Raw genomic sequence first — 15288 nt, forward strand, 5'->3', positions numbered from 1 at the left:
CTCAGGGCCTGGCCCCAGGTCACAGAGGAGGCTGGGGGAGCCGGGTGAGGCCAGCAGGAAAGCTGGATGCCCAGTCCTTGCCCGGAGGGGATGGGGGAGAGGAGGCCAGGGAGCCCTTGGGGAGCGGGGGCACACAGGGGCTTCTGGACTCTCAGTTCCCCTCATTCCCACTGAATGAATCATAACGGCTCCTGCAATGCCACAGTCACATCTGAGCACAAACCTTTCCTGAAATTAAACCATCAGCCACTCCATGGGAGCCTGAAATGGTAACCAGCAACAGATGACAACATCAGATTTGGGGGCCCACAGGATCTGGGGGGTCCACCAGCCTGGGCGCTCCTCCCTGCAAGGTTGCAGGGCTGGTTCCAGGACCCCAGGCCCTCCACCAGCAGGGGCATGCATGCCCTGCCTCCCACCCACTCCCCCTCCAGGTGCCAGGAGCAGCCAGGGCGGCTGGCGTGTGGGGACCAGCACCCCTCCTCGTCTGGGGTCTGCAGAAACCATCTCCCCTGTGTGGCTTCGGCAGGATCCTGCCTGCAAACAGGGAAGCCTCTGCAGGGGAGCTGGGGGAGTAGAAACTGAGGGAGAGGAGAGGAGAGACAAGAGGCAGAGACTTCGGAAGAGAAAGACAGCAGGGGGGAGGGGACAGTCAGCTGCCCAGACAGGGGCTGGCGGGCCCAGGGATGAAGCGGCCCCGACGCCTCCTCTGGGGCCTCAGCTCCCTTGTCAGTAATGTGGGAATAAAGTCACATCTTCCTGTAGTGAGGCTGTGGGGGTGACAGGGCTGACACGACTTAATCACGCCATGTCAGAAGCCTAGAAAAGTGTCCAAACATTGCGAAAGCTAATACGTGATTTCTACCGTTTCTGTAAGCCAGTGGCTCTCATCTCGGCTCAGAATCACACTACAGTCGCCCAGGGATCTTTAAAAAAAAAAAAACAAAACACAAAACCCAGTGCTCAGGCCCCACAGCCAGAGATTCAGATTCAAGTGGTCTGACCTTCTGTTGTTTAGTCGCTCAGTGGCGTCCGACTCTTTGCGACCCCATGGACCGCAGCACACCAGGCTTCCCTGTCCTTCACCATCTCCGGGAGTTGGCTCAGACTCATGTCCGCTGAGTCAGTGATGTACACCTGTGCCAGGTAACCCTAAGGACCATGGGATGGGGGCGGAGAGGAGCCTGGACACAGAGTCCCAGGACTGAGTCCTCAGGGGGTGGTGTAAGTGAGACAGACCGATGGGGGGCGGGGTAGGGGGCGGAAAGGAAAAGGAGAGGGAGGGGCAGGGCACTCGGCCCAGGAGGCCCCTCTCTGCCTGCCCACCAGAGTCTGGGGCCGGCTGAGGAATGCGAGGAATGAAGCCAGGCCTGGCACGGCCATCCCCAGGTCCCCTCCCCCCTTGCAAACTGCCGAGAGCCCATCCTTGGCCAGGTCACTGGCCAGGCTGTCAACCACCCCCTGCTCCCCCAAGGCCTGGGCAACCACTCAGTCCTCCGGGCCTGAAGCCCACTCCCAGCCCTCTCCTCGGGGCGCCCGTCCTGAGCCCCTTTCTCCTCTTGGGTCCCCCGTGCCCCCAGTGCTGGACCACAGAGCGCAGCCCAGGTGCGGAGCCCTGATCAGTGGCGGGCGCGTGGTGCTGACAGCAGCATGTGGCGGGCAGAGTTCATCTCCTGCTCTGGAGGCGGGAGTGGCCTGAGAAGGCTGCCCAGAGGTGTGACCTTTAGCCCAAGCCTCAGAGAATAACCGAGGTGAGAGCGTGAAACAAAGGCCTGCAAGGCTGGAGCGCAGGAGGCGAGCGGAGGGGTCAGACCCAGCCCACCAGAGGGGACCCGGAAGGGTTTGGAACCGGGAAGGGACACACTCAGACCGCAACCATAGGCGCCGGCTGCCCTGCACCTGGTCCCCTTGCAGGGCTGGAGAACCGCGGCCAGCCTCCAAGGGTGCTCAGCTATCCCCACATCCCGCCACCACCCCAGGGGGAGCGGCCCGGCCCTGGCTCCCTCTGGCCACTCTGTGAGGAGACCCCAGCGAGCTGCTTCCTGCATCCCTGAGCCTGTTTCCTGATAATTAAACCGTAAGCTGATTAGTCAAGGAAAACCTTTAATTAGCCCTTGAAATCATTCAGGAAAATTACAACCTCCTCTCCGGGCAACCTGCCCGCCCTCTGCCAGGGCCCAGGGGCGGTGCCTGGGAGGAAGCAGAGCATGGGGGAGCCAGGCTCCTGCCTCTGCTCTGAGGGCCTCACCCAGCCAGGCCGAGCCCAGGGAGCAAGACGCCGCGCGGGAGAGGTGGCCACGGGCTCCCCTCTGCCACGTCACCAAGTGCCCAGAATAAACCCAGCAAGAGGTGGGCAAGGCCTGGCTGGAGAAGTGTGACCCTCTGCTGAATGACATCAGAGGAGACCTAAATAAGCCGAGAGACAGACCACGTTCATGGACTGGGAGACTCAACGTCATGTCTGTTTGTGGGGCACGAGGCTTGTCTCATATCTAAGTGGCGGTACAAAAAGTCAACTGGCCGAGATACTTGGGAAGAAGGACGCATGCATGGGAGGGCTTGCTCTCCAAGCCATCAAGACTTATTATCAACTACTGGGACTTCCCTGGTGGTCCAGTAGCTAGGACTCTGCTCTCCCAATGCAGGGAGCCCAGGTTCGATCCCTGGTCAGGGACCTGGATCCCACATGCTGCAACTGAAGATCCTGCCGACTGCTAAAGAGACTAAAGATCTCTTGTGCCACAACTAAGACCTGGCTTGGCCATTTAAATGGAAATATTAAGAAAAAAGACAACTATATGAATTAGGATAGTGGGGTACTGATACCGGAATAGGCAAACTTGAGCACAAGAAAGAATGAGAGCACCCAGAAACAGACCCACTTACAGAGACATGACTTGATGGCCCAGGTGGCAGAGGAGAAATGACGGCCTATTGTCATAATGGTGTACGGATGACTGGGGATCCAGTTGGAAAATGTGAAACTCAGTGAATACCTCACACCACACACGTGCGTGCGAGTGCGCACACACAAATTCCAAAACAAAGAGCGACTAAATGTGAAAAGTAGAACTATAAAACTATAAAGGAAGTGGGTGATAAATCTGCCTACAGTAAAATTAAAAGCTTCATCAAAAGACACAATTTAAAGAAACTGAAAAGACAGGGCACCAAATGAGAGAAGGTAAGGAGAACCAGCTTAGAAACACAGGTTCTGGTCCAGACTCTTAAGACTGAACTCACAGAAATTCAAAATGAAAATGCAGAGAGCCTGGAGGAGAAAGAGGCAACCGGCTGGAATGGGCCCTTCACAGGGGGCGCTCCAGATGTGCACTCCAGATGTGCACAGAGCGGGGAAGGCTGCTCTGGCCCGGGAGGAGACGCCACCATGCCAGCTCAGCACCAGTGGGCAGGATGGGCCCAGCACTCACCACTGGCGCTGCCCTCACCTCCCTCATCTCTGAAATGGGTCGAATCCTTCTGGGAGGACTGAGCAGAAGCAGCGTGGGAGTTCTGTACAGGCATTGGGACTGGCACGTGCAAACCCTCAATTAGTTCTCCCTATTAATCAGCCTCAGGAATAAGGACTCCCCAGGCTCAAGGTCATTTGAGGCCTTCTCTTGCCTCCGAGATGGAGCTGGGATATGTCAGGGGTGTGGCAAGAAGGCTGAGAGTCCAAGAGACAGGCTCCAACTGGGTAGCAACTGGGTTTGTTTATCAGCACAGTGTCCCTGGAGGCCACAAAGGGCCAGGCACTCCTGAGTATTTGTTGGAAAAAAGATAATAAACCAGTCACATTCCTATTTCTCTGCCAGGCCCGAGGATAAGTGTGTTAGGAGCAGAACCTCAGATATGCCCTGGGACACCCAGAGGAGCCTTGGTTCTAGAGAGGAAGAAACTGGGACACGGAGAGGCTGTCAAGATTCAATTCCAGAGTAGACAGAACCAAATGCCAGTCTTCTTTCAGTTCCTCAAAGGTGCCCTGTGCTCTCCTGCCTCGGACATCAGCTCCCTCAGCCTCAAATCCATGACCCTCCACCTCCCCGAGTTCATCCTTCAAGTGGCAGTTCCTCCTCAGGAAAGCCTGCTCTGGAATCCTCACCTGGGGGGAACTACCCCCCTCCCCATGGTCCAACATACACCCCGGCAGAGATATAATCCGCTTGTTACAGCCTCTCATTCATTCATTCAGCCCATCAGTGCTTAGGGAGCGACTAGTGGAAGTCAAGCCCTGAGGATACAGCAAGGGACACAGTAAGCCGCCCACCTGCCCCCCGCCCCGAAGCTAAGTTATGGGGGTGGGTGGGCGAGGGGGACACCAAGCAACACACCCGGCCAACCCTGAACAGTAGTGATGGTGAGTGGACCAGGGAAGCCAAGCAGGCGAAGGTGGGGAGCGAGTGACAAGGCCCTGTAGACACAGGAGGGGCCGCTGAACAAACAGCCCAAGGCAGACTCGGCCCGGAAGGCTCCAGAGACAGGGCCGCAGGAGGTGAGTGAAGGCGAGCAGGGAAACTGGGCCAGAATCTTCCGGGACCTTGAAGGCTGCTCCCCAAAAGAGATGAAGCCAGGGAAGGGGTCCCCTGCAGGACAGCGGCGGGATCTGACCCGGGCTCCCTCCGGCTGGGTGTGCGGACCGACTGTGGGGCAGTGGCTGGGGGGGGGGTGGGCTGCCCCCATGGTGGAGGCTGGAGTTGAGGGTGGCAACAAAGAGTGGGAGGCCCCGGGTTCTCATCTGAAGGTAGAAACGCAGGCTTTCTGGACATCCTGGATGTGGAGGAAGAGGCCAAGAGGAGTCAGGATGACATCAGATTCCCAGCCTGACCAGGAGGGTGAATGAGATGCCTGTGAACGAGGCAGGGCCGCTGGGAGAAGATGGGGCCTGGAGTCTGGTCTATTTTCCGTGTCTCCGTGTCACTCTTGGTCCATACAGAGTCCCCTGCCAGACCGAGCCCAGTGAGGGAGCCTGTTGTGTTCACCGGGGTCTCAAGAGCCCAGAGGCAAGCGTAAGAAGCGGGATGGGTAAGAGCCAGCATGGACAGGAACCCCGGGGAGGAGAAAAGGACAAGAGGACTTATCTTGGCGATAAGCTTCTGCAGGAGATGAGAATATAAAATGCTCCAAGGTCAATTACAGAATCTGACAGGCCCCGTGTTAGGGAGGGAGGCTGTGTAGCTGCCGACGGGCAAGAACAGCTGCGTGGCGGAGTGTGCTAAAGGTGACGAGACACACCCCCCACCCCACCTGAGCACTGCACCCTGGACGTGATCCCTGGGGAAGTGTGGGCACAGACATCCTGGCAGACATGTTCAAAGAGCACGTTCACACCCGGGCAGTGGGAGTGGAGAAGTAAGTTACGGTTATAACACTGCACGGTGAACAGACCACTCGCACCCGCGACCACAGGGATTCGACTCCCAGACCAAGGATGAGGGAGACCAGACAGGGCCGTGCTGGAGGAGTCCGTTCGTGCGAAGGGCCCGAGCAGCCAAGGTGGCAGCTAGGACTCGGGATGCAGACCTGGTAAAACCGCCAGACAGGCAGGGAGCCAGTGAGCCCCAAAGTCAGGGAGGTGGCCGCTACTGGGGTTGCGGTCAACAGAGAGGCCCTGGGGTGGGGTGTTCTCAGTCTCCACCTAGGTATGGGGAAATGCTGCTCACCTTATAATTACCTGTTAGACTGATATGTGCACTGATGCACTTTTCTGTAGGTATGTTAAGCTTCACAATTATTAAAGGTTGAAAAAGAGGTGGAATTATCAAGGTACCTAAAACACACACACACAGTGACCTGGGGCCAGGCTTCTGCTGAAGACTGGGAGGAGGGAGAAGGGGGCTGTGGAGGCGCTGGAGGCAGCAGAGGAGGGGTCCCTAGGGAAAAAGAAAGCACCAGAAAGAGGGAGCGCCTGCGCTTAGGGCTTGCTGGGGGAGGGGTCCTCACCTGGGGGACGGCGGGAGCCGGGCCCTCTCTCGCTGGCCTACTTCCTCCCCATTCCCAGCACTGAGTGAGGAGGGCCGGGGGAGGGGAGGCGGCCCAGGCCGCTTCCCGTAGGGTGGGAGTGGCTGAAACCTGCTGAGGGAAGCCAGCCCGAAACTGCCACACAATGCCGCTTTATCAGGAGTTTCCAGGGCCGGGCTGGGGCTGGCGGAGGGGAGCAGAGGGCGGGGGAGGGAGGCTCTCTCCGTGGGGCCCCTGCCTGGCGCCCCCACCTGCCAAGGTGTGCCCTCCGAGCTCCGCTGCAGCCAGCCCTGAGTGGGCGCGGGGCAGACGGGGCGAGAGGGACAGCCTTCTAATCCCCTGGGCTCAGTGAGGGGGTGGCCCAGGGAGCGCCCCCCAGTGGTTAGGAGCCCTGGGCCAAACCCCAGCCCTGCTGACTCTGACACCAGGCTGGTCTCCTGGGATCTCAATGTCCTCCTCTTAAAAGGGAGAGAAGAAGAACAAGTACGGGGTTTTCCTGATAGCTTAGTTGGTAAAGAATCCGTCTGCAACCTGGGTCGGTAAGATCCGCTGGAGAAGGGATAGGCTACCCACTCCAGTATTCTGGGGCTTCTCTTGTGGCTCAGCGGGTGAAGAATCCGCCTGTAATGTGGGAGAGCTGGGTTGGATCCCTGGCTTGGGAAGATCCCCTGAAGAAGGGAAAGGCTACCCACTCCAGTATTCTGGCCTGGAGAATTCCGTAGGCTGCATAGTCTATGGGGTCATCAAGAGTCAGACACGACTGAGTGACTTTCACTCACTTCACTCAAGAACATGTACACCTAGGACTTCCCTGATGGTCAGTGGTCAAGACCGAGCTTTCACTGCAGGGGTGCAAGCTCAGATCCGATCAGGGAACTTGATTCCACATGCCACTCAGTGCAGCCAAAACAACAACAACAACAACAACAACAACCCCTTAATATCTACATCTTGGGGTTGCGAGGAGGATGGGATAAGTTCATTTACTCAAAACACGCAGAATGGTACCTGCTAATACCAATAACATAGAGACCTCCTATGAGGACTAATACTAGCAGCTAACAGTCTTTGAACATTGACTATGCACTTTCTGCCTGATGAGTAGGCATCTATATCCTCAGAACAACCCCACAAAGGAGGTATTGTTATCATCCTCATTTTACAGATGAGGACACGGGGGTACAGAGAGGTGAAGCGACTTGTCTGGGATCACACAGCCAAGAGTGGCGAACTTGGTTCCAGAGTCCGTGCCCTCAATCTCCACTACATCAGACAGGTTAAGAGCTCCGGACTGGAGAGGGCAGGCCTGCCTGGGTGTGAGTCCCACATTTGCCTCCCACACACTGTAGGGTGTCTAGCCTCTGCCTCAGTTTCTTCTTTTTAGGGAAAGCAAAATATCACACATAGACAGGAAAGGAATTCCAAATGGTTTTCAACAAAGATGCTCCCCTTTGCTCATGTTAAAATCAGAACCACAGTGAGGACCACTCGGCACCTGTCTGACTGGCCGAGGTCAAAGCATCTGATGACACCTGTCCGCAGGGAGAGCATGGGAGGAGACAGACCCTGGCGCCCCTGGACACTGGGGGTGGGGGTGCAAACCGGCACGGACTCTTGGCAGACCAGGACACTACTGCAGGGCTCCCGGGCACACATCTCAGACCCCAAGCACCTTCAGAGGTGCGCACAGCTCACACGCGTGTGCAGAAGACATCACACCATGGAACCTGCCCCAGCTGTAGAAAGTGCAAGGGAGCCCCTGACCTCCTGACACAGAACTTAAGAGTGAAAAGTGCAAGGAGCAGGACAGAATACAAACGTGAAGTCAGCTCCATGTGAGCAAAACAAAAGTGGGAGAGAAGACCCGCAGGAACAAATGTTCAGGAAAGAAGAGAAAGCAGAACAAGGCTGTCTCTGGGAAGGGGCCGACCACCGGGGTGGGAAAGAGACCTACAGCTGCACAGCCTCTGTGCTCTGTGCGGCTTCTCAACTGCAAACAGATCATACATGCCGCTGGGGCAAGAATGGGCCTTCTTAAAATTAAAATGCAGGAAAAGAGAAATGAGGTTAATAACACCCCTTCCTCAGGGCTCTGGGCTGAGCTGCTGAGAGATACTTATAAAGCACACATCTAGCTCTTAGCACTTGGGAGCTGGGGGCTCGCGCAGTGTCCTGAGGGGATGGGAGCAGGTGAAGAGGAGGCTGCAGCCCAGAGTGGGGCACATCCGATGAGCTTACTCTGTGCCCGGCAACATGCAAGCACGTCGACATCAGTCTCCTCCGACCCTCCCAGTAGCTCATTTAACAGCTGAGGAGGGCATCCCCGGCGGCTTAGCTGTAAAGAACCCGCTTGCGATGCAGGCGATGCAAGAGATGCGGGTTCGATCCCTGGGTCGGGAAGATTCTCCTGGAGAAGGAAACGGCATCCCACTCCAGTGTTCTTGCCTGGAGAATCTCATGGACAGAAGAGCCTGGTGGGCTGCAGTCCATGCGACCTCAAAGCATCGGACACGACTGAACAGCATGAGCACCATGTGAGGAAGGAGAGGCCGGGGCGGCCCTGCCTTCCGCCCCCCGCCCCCCGCCCCGGGGTCCCCGCTAGGGGGTCGGGCTGCAGGGTGCGGGGAATGCGTGGCCCTGGCAGGGAAGCTGCCACTGCTCCGAGGATGGCAGCAGAGCACCTGGCACCCTGGGGAAGGGCAGGGTGGGACCAGGGGGCCCTGTGACACCGGCAGCGGTGAGTGGTGGCTTCTGATACAGCTGCCGTAGCTGGCTCCCCTGGGACCTGGGAAAGCTCCCCTTCTGACCCTCCTTGCCTCCCCCTCAACCTTCCTGTGGGCCAGGGCAGCTGTGAGACAATAAGCCCCAGCCCCGGATGGGTGGCTGGGCCGGGAAGGGTCCCATTTCCCTGGCCGTGACTTGGAAGGAGACCGCTTCCTGCTGGCAGCATCTGTGGCCGCCTGGCTGGGGTGATGGGAGAAACAGCTGCTGGGGACACCCCGACCGCCGTCTGGCCAGGAAGTCTGGCTCACTGGGAGCCAGCAGGACAAGGAGGGGTGACGCAGTGGACCAGAAGGGGAAGGAGCTGTGGGAGGTCCTGAGGGAGTTGCGGGCCCAGGGCTCAGAAACTACCCAGGCTGCCCCCTGAAGAGTTTCTGTCCAAACAGGAACCTGGGTTAAGAACAGGAAGTAGCCTGCCCTTATCAAAACCACTTTCAAATCACTGGAGGGCCACTGTGAAAACAAGCAGTGACTCTGGAGCCCAGAGGCCTGGAGTTCAAGTCCTGCCTCTGCCACCTGCCTGCTGTGTGGCCCAGGCAGGTCACACACCTCTCTGGGGCTCATTCTGTCATCTCTAAATGGGTTAATAACCGTACCTATGGGCTTCCCAGGTGGCACAGTGGTAAAGAACCCGCCTGCCAATGCAGGAGATGAAGAGACATGGGTTTGATCCCTGGGTCGGGAAGATCCCCTGGAGGAGGAAATGGCAACCCGATCCAGTATTCTTGCCTGGGGAATTCCATGGACAGAGGAACCTGGCGGGTTAGAGTCCATGGGACTGCGAGGAGGCGGGCACGACTGAGCGAATACACCCCCACAGAGCGGAGCCTGCCTGTAGGCTGCTGTGAAGATCAAATGGGTTCATACGAGTAAAGGACTCGAAACCTTAGCCAGCACTCAGGACCTTTCTCCATCTCCACCAGCCTCATGCTGCCCACCCTCCCCGCCTTCCCTGATCTGTTCCTCACATGGAGCGATCTTTTTAAAAGGGAAAGCAGATGCTGCTTAAAGCCCTGCGATGATTCCTATCACACACAGGAAGAAATCCACACTCCCTGTCTCAGCCCGTCGACCCCTGCCGTGTCCTGTCTGCCAGACCTCCCCAAGTCCTTGGCCTCGCTGCTGACTCTGCCACCCTGGCTTCTTTGGTGGGACCCAAACATCCCAAGCTCCTTCGGACCTGAGGCCTTCACACTTTCTGTACCCACTACCTGCTCTGTTCCTCCCAGCTCTTCCCGGGCCTGGCTCCCTCTGGCTCCCTCTCGTCAGTCAGATATCTCCCTTCTCCAGAAAGCCCTCACTGGGTCCCCAGGTGGAGTGAGGAGCCGCCTCCGGGTTCCTTTAGTCCCTACCTCGTCCCAGCCCTGACCATTCTGCTTGAGCATCCCTACCCAGCCTGACCACTCTGGGCTGTCACTCTGGGGCCAGGTCTGTCTCCTTCACGGTCCTGTGACCCCTGAGGACTGGGCTTTGACCGTGCTGGTCGCCGCGGGGACCGATGAGCAGTGTAACACACACACAGTGTAACCAGGTTTCCCTCGTCCCCTTCCGAGTGGCACTTCCTTTCTCTTTGCCTCCTTCCTGAGGAGGTTTAAGTCAGTATGTTTCCCTTTCCAAAGGCCAGCCCTGGGAGATGATCCCCTAGGAGAGATGGGTCAAAGTTTCAGCCACTGTCCTGGATGCCCTGGAGGGCAAAGGTCAAAGCCTTTCCCAGCCTACCTTCTCCTCTGGGTGTGGAGGTTCAACAGGTGTCAGATCCCAGCTAAGGTCATCACATGAACCGTACCCCTCTCTGCAACCAGACTGGGGAAGGGGTGCAGGTGGCGTAAAACCCACCACCTCACGGCTGAGGAAACTGTTTCAGCAAGGACTGCAAGCTTGCCCAAGGCAGCACGGAGCCCAAGGAACCCTCAGGCACTGCTGGGAAACATGCTGGTACAAATGCTGAACAGAGCAATTTGGGAAGGTCCAGCCTTTCCACTGTGCAGCATATGCCCAAGAGACTCTGGCTGCAGGACACAGGGCAACACGCTCTAGTGTTCGTGGCAGCGCTGTCTGTCCAGTCCCAGTGGAAACCACCTAAACAGCCACCAAAAGATGGACGGGTAACTCTGGTGCAGCACCATCACAAAAAGAAACACACAAGGGGGAAACGAACAACCTGCTCCAGATCTACGCTCGTCCACACGAGAAACAGCCACACTGACGCAGAGAAGCAGCAGCAGGCTGTTTCCCGTGGCGCCATTTGTAACGACCTGTGAAACCGTGGACAACCCTGGCCGGCCATTACCACCACGTGCTGAAGCTAGCCCCGCCCCAGACCAAGGGCACCCAGGCCAGAGTCTGGGAGGGGGCAGGGGGCTGGGGCAGCAGCGTTCTGGAAAGCTCTCCAAGTGACTGCAGCGTGGAGGCAGGGCTGAGAGCTATTACTCTGTCGTTTGCGAATCCCTCCGAGGGTAGTAACAGTAGGAAAACCTGCGATGGAAGGCTGGAGGCCAAATCCAGCCCAGTGGCTACCATGGGGAAGGCGGGGCAGAGAACAGGGGCCTGTAACTGTATCCACAGTCCCAGGCTGGACGCTGGAAGCGTGGGTGTTTTGCTATATTGAAGCTCTACTCTTTCCACTAGTCTAAAATGTATCTTAAGAACAAAACCGGCAAACAAGACATCACTTGCCCAAGGTCCCATGGCTGCTAAGTGACGGGGAGGGAACCTGAATGTCAGTGTCCAGCGCCAAATCCCTATCCAGCACCAAAGCCCCCCTTTATCTGTGTGGAGTCCTGAGACGCCGAGTGAGCTGCCACTGCGAGGACTGGTAGTGCTCCCTGGCCGCGTGCCCACCCAGTGACCCTGCCAGAGCAAGCCAGGAGGCAGGTGGAGACGGATGGACTCCACCTCTGAGGCCCTCCCCAGGCAGCAGTAGCTGCAGTAGCCTGAAGACTAGGGCTGACACAACCCCTACCGTGTGCCAGGCCTCGGGCCAAGCTCTTTACGCTCCACATCCTCACAGCAGGTCTGAGGTAGCCACTATCATTATGCCCATTTTGCACAGGGGGAAACTGAGGCCCAGAAAAGTTAAGCGACTTGCCCACGGTCACATAGCCTGTGAGTGATGGAGCTGGGTGTGAGCCAGGCATCCTTGTCCCAGCGTCCCCTCTCTGAGCCACTCCCAGGCACTGCCTCAGAGCTCCACACACACCCGGGGCGGCCACGCATCTGCCTCTGCTCCACTGCCCGCCCCACTCCAAGCCGGGAACCCTAGGGGTCTCACTCAGGCTCCATGCTGCCCACAGCCCCCAATTCTGCACCCCTGACCTCCACATATGCCTTTCCTTCTGCTTGGCACACCCCTTCCCATTCCTCCTGCCCATCCTTCAGAGACTGCCCAGGGGACTTTCCAAGTCTGGGGCCCCGGGTCAGGGCTTTTTCCTCGCCCCCGAGCATGTGTTCACAGGCCACATCACCCTGGGTGAGATGTAGCCATGTCTCACTGGCTAGGGGTCTGCTCCCAGTCTGCTCCCACCAAGGGACACTGAGGGCCCCTGGGGGCCAGGGGCTCCCCACGGTCCTGTCCACTGCTGCAGACCCAGAACCATGCCCAACATTCAATCGCCACCAACCCTGGGGGATTCAGGGAAAGAACATGGGAAAATTCCTGCCTGTGAGGGGCCCACCTTCTAGCAGGAGGCAGATCAACTGCGCTCTGATAAATAAGTTAAGGACAGAGTGAAGGGCTGGCAGAGAACAATAGTGAGATAAAGAGTGTGTGGGGACAGGGTGGTCCCGGTCAAGCTGTGAGTGACTGGTGACTGAAAGGGTACAGAGCAGAGACGGGATTCCAGGCAAGGGAGCAGGAAGGTCAAAGACCTGGAGACAGGCATGAACCTGCAGAGCCGAAGAACAGCAAGCAGGCCAGCGTGGCTGGACCTCCCGGAGGGGTGGGGAGAGCAGCAGAACAAGAGGTGGGAGCGACTGAGGGCCGTGATGAGAGGTTGCGGTTTTAAGTACAGAGAACACCCAACTTTGTAGAGTACCACCCAAGGACACCCTCCCTAGCCAGTAGCCTGCCAGACTCACTTGGACTCTGGGCCACCCACAAACACCACATCCCATAGGCCCAGGGGAACCTCTCCTCCCAGATCACACCCTTCCACGGAGGCCAAAGAGACAATCTATTCCTGCCCAAGGAGTGGCCCAGCCTTGCCCAGCTCCCTGCTTCCAGGAACAGACCGCCAGCAGTTTACAGTGTGGCAACCGGAGGCTGGAGCTCTGGAATTATTCAGATCCAACAGGGAATCTTCCTCCATTACTTAGTAGGAGCTCTCTGTGCCTCACTTCTCCTGGCTGTGAAGTATGGTATAGTAAGACTAGGCACACGGGGTGCTGAGAACAGCCTCAGCACTCATTAAGTATTTTTTTTTTTTTTTTTTTTTTTTTTTATTTTTTTTTTTTTTCATTAAGTATTATCCAACAGAATGAGTATTTGAGAGTCAGCAGAGCATAGAACTCTGAGCCCAGGACTCCAGAGTTCAAATCTCAGCTGCAAAACTAACTCATTAGGCTGCCCTGCGCAAAACACTAAGCCTCTTAGTAATGGCACCAAGCCCATAAGGTTGTGGTCAGGATTAAATACACGGTAGGCATTCAGAACAGGGCCTGACACACAGTAAGTGCTTTCTGAGTGTTTGTTATTCTTTTCATCATCTGGGGGAAGGGAGGTTCCTTCTCCCCCTTCAGAAAGCACCTTTGACCTCTTTCTTGAGTGTCCTATCCCTCCCCTCCAACAATATGTCCCATTTGGGTTTTAACTTTTGACCCTTGGGACCATCACCTGTGATCTTTCTACAATTTGGTCACGTTCCACCTTTGGTCCCATAAAGATGCCCCCCAAGCCAAATCTCATTCATTTGCTTCACTGGCTGCTGCCTTAAATCTCCAATCCGCCGCCCCCAAGGCTGTGACCTCTGACCCTCATAGGCACATCCTACCATCAAATTATTAATTTTGACCCCCCCCTTTTGACATTCACCCCGTGCCCCTCCAACGAGCTCCCGCTTCAAACTTTGAATTTTGCGCCCCCCTCGCCACGCCCCCTTCGTTAGTTTGACCTCTGACCTCCTCTACAACTCCCGCTCAGCGTTGACCCGCGACCCCCTGGAAGCGACCCTTCCCTCCACGAGTGAACTTTGACCCCAGCGGCCCCGCCCCCCTAGTCGCGTAAACGCTCTCCCACCGCATTGCCCAGCGCACACCAACCCCCTGGCCAGACAGCTTATCCTACCGGCTCGGCACCGCAGTCGCTCGCGGCCTGGCCGCTCGGCCTGGAACTCGGAGCCCTCTTGCTGCCCTCAGCTCTCTAGGGCCGCCGCCGCCACGGCCACTGCCGCCGCCATGTTGAATCCCCAACGAACATCCGGGGCTTTCCCCCTTCGCCGCCCACCAGTCCCCATAGCAACGGGGCTGATCCGGCAGGGGGCAGGGCCGGCTCAGGGGCGGAGCTGGACGCCTGGCAGCACCCTCTCCAGCCTCTGATTGGTGCATGTTGTCCAATCGGAGACCTTCGGGCGGAAAATGCCAAGCCGGGATTGGAAAATTTGGAAAGGGTGCGGGTAGGCTGGCTCCAAGCCCACTTGGATTTTTAAAGGGGAAAATGACTATTCTCTTGTAACTGCATTCCACCTTCCACCCAAAGGAATTAGGGAGTGGAAGCCAGTAGTGGGTAATAATGGCCAGAAACGGCTCTGAAGCATGTATGTGTGTCAGACACCCTGCCAAGTGAAATTTCTTGCTGAATACTCAGTGCAACTGTGTTGTATATTAATGCCCATTTACGGATAAATTGAGGTTCAGAGGGGGCAAACTAGCTGCTTGGGGACCACAGAAAGTAAACAATGAGTTTTGAACGACGTCTGTCAGTCTGAGCCTGAGAACTTCACCTTGAACCAAGACACTGTTTGATCTTAATCTTTTTGGTAAGTTTTATGTTTATTGCAAAGAAATAGAGGAAAATAACAGAATGGGAAAGACTAGAGATCTCTTCAGGAAAATTAGAGATACCAAGGGAACATTTCATGCAAAGATGAGCTGAATAAAGGACAGAAATAGTATGGACCTAACGGAAGCAGAAGATATTAAGAGGTGGCAAGAATACACAGAACTGTACAAAAAAGATCTTCACGACCAAGATAATCACCATGGTGTGATCACTCACCTAGAATGTGAAGTCCAGTGGGCCTTAGAAAGCATCACTACGAACAAAGCTAGTGCAGGTGATGGAATTCCAGTTGAGCTATTTCAAATCCTGAAAAATAATGCTGTGAAAGTGCTGCACTCAATATGCCAGCATATTTGGAAAACTCAGCAGTGGCCACAGGACTGGAAAAGGCCAGTTTTCATTCCAATCCCAAAGAAAGGCAATGCCAAAGAATGCTCAAACTACCGCACAATTCCACTCATCTTGCACACTAGTACAGTAATGCTCAAAATTCTCCAAGCCAGGCTTCAGCAATACATGAACCGTGAACTTCCAGATGTTCAAGCTGGTTTTAG

At 56.4% G+C, this 15288-nt stretch overlaps 1 protein-coding gene and 1 non-coding gene across 2 annotated transcripts in view; one reads left to right on the forward strand and one right to left on the reverse strand.

The window, feature by feature from the left end:
• The window catches only part of PAK4 (p21 (RAC1) activated kinase 4), a 47342-nt gene extending 33095 nt beyond the window's left edge, over nucleotides 1–14247 (reverse strand). Inside the window, exon 1 of the mRNA XM_040252711.1 lies at nucleotides 14021–14247. The gene's annotated coding sequence lies outside the window, so the exon portion shown is untranslated. The remainder of the gene's footprint in view (nucleotides 1–14020) is intronic.
• Nucleotides 2603–2675, forward strand: TRNAG-CCC. The gene has a single exon. It is a non-coding gene; the product is annotated as a tRNA-Gly (tRNA).
• Nucleotides 14248–15288: the final 1041 nt, after the last annotated feature.

Source organism: Oryx dammah, unplaced genomic scaffold, assembly GCF_014754425.2.
Source record: "Oryx dammah isolate SB20612 unplaced genomic scaffold, SCBI_Odam_1.1 HiC_scaffold_13, whole genome shotgun sequence".
NCBI lineage: Eukaryota > Metazoa > Chordata > Mammalia > Artiodactyla > Bovidae > Oryx > Oryx dammah.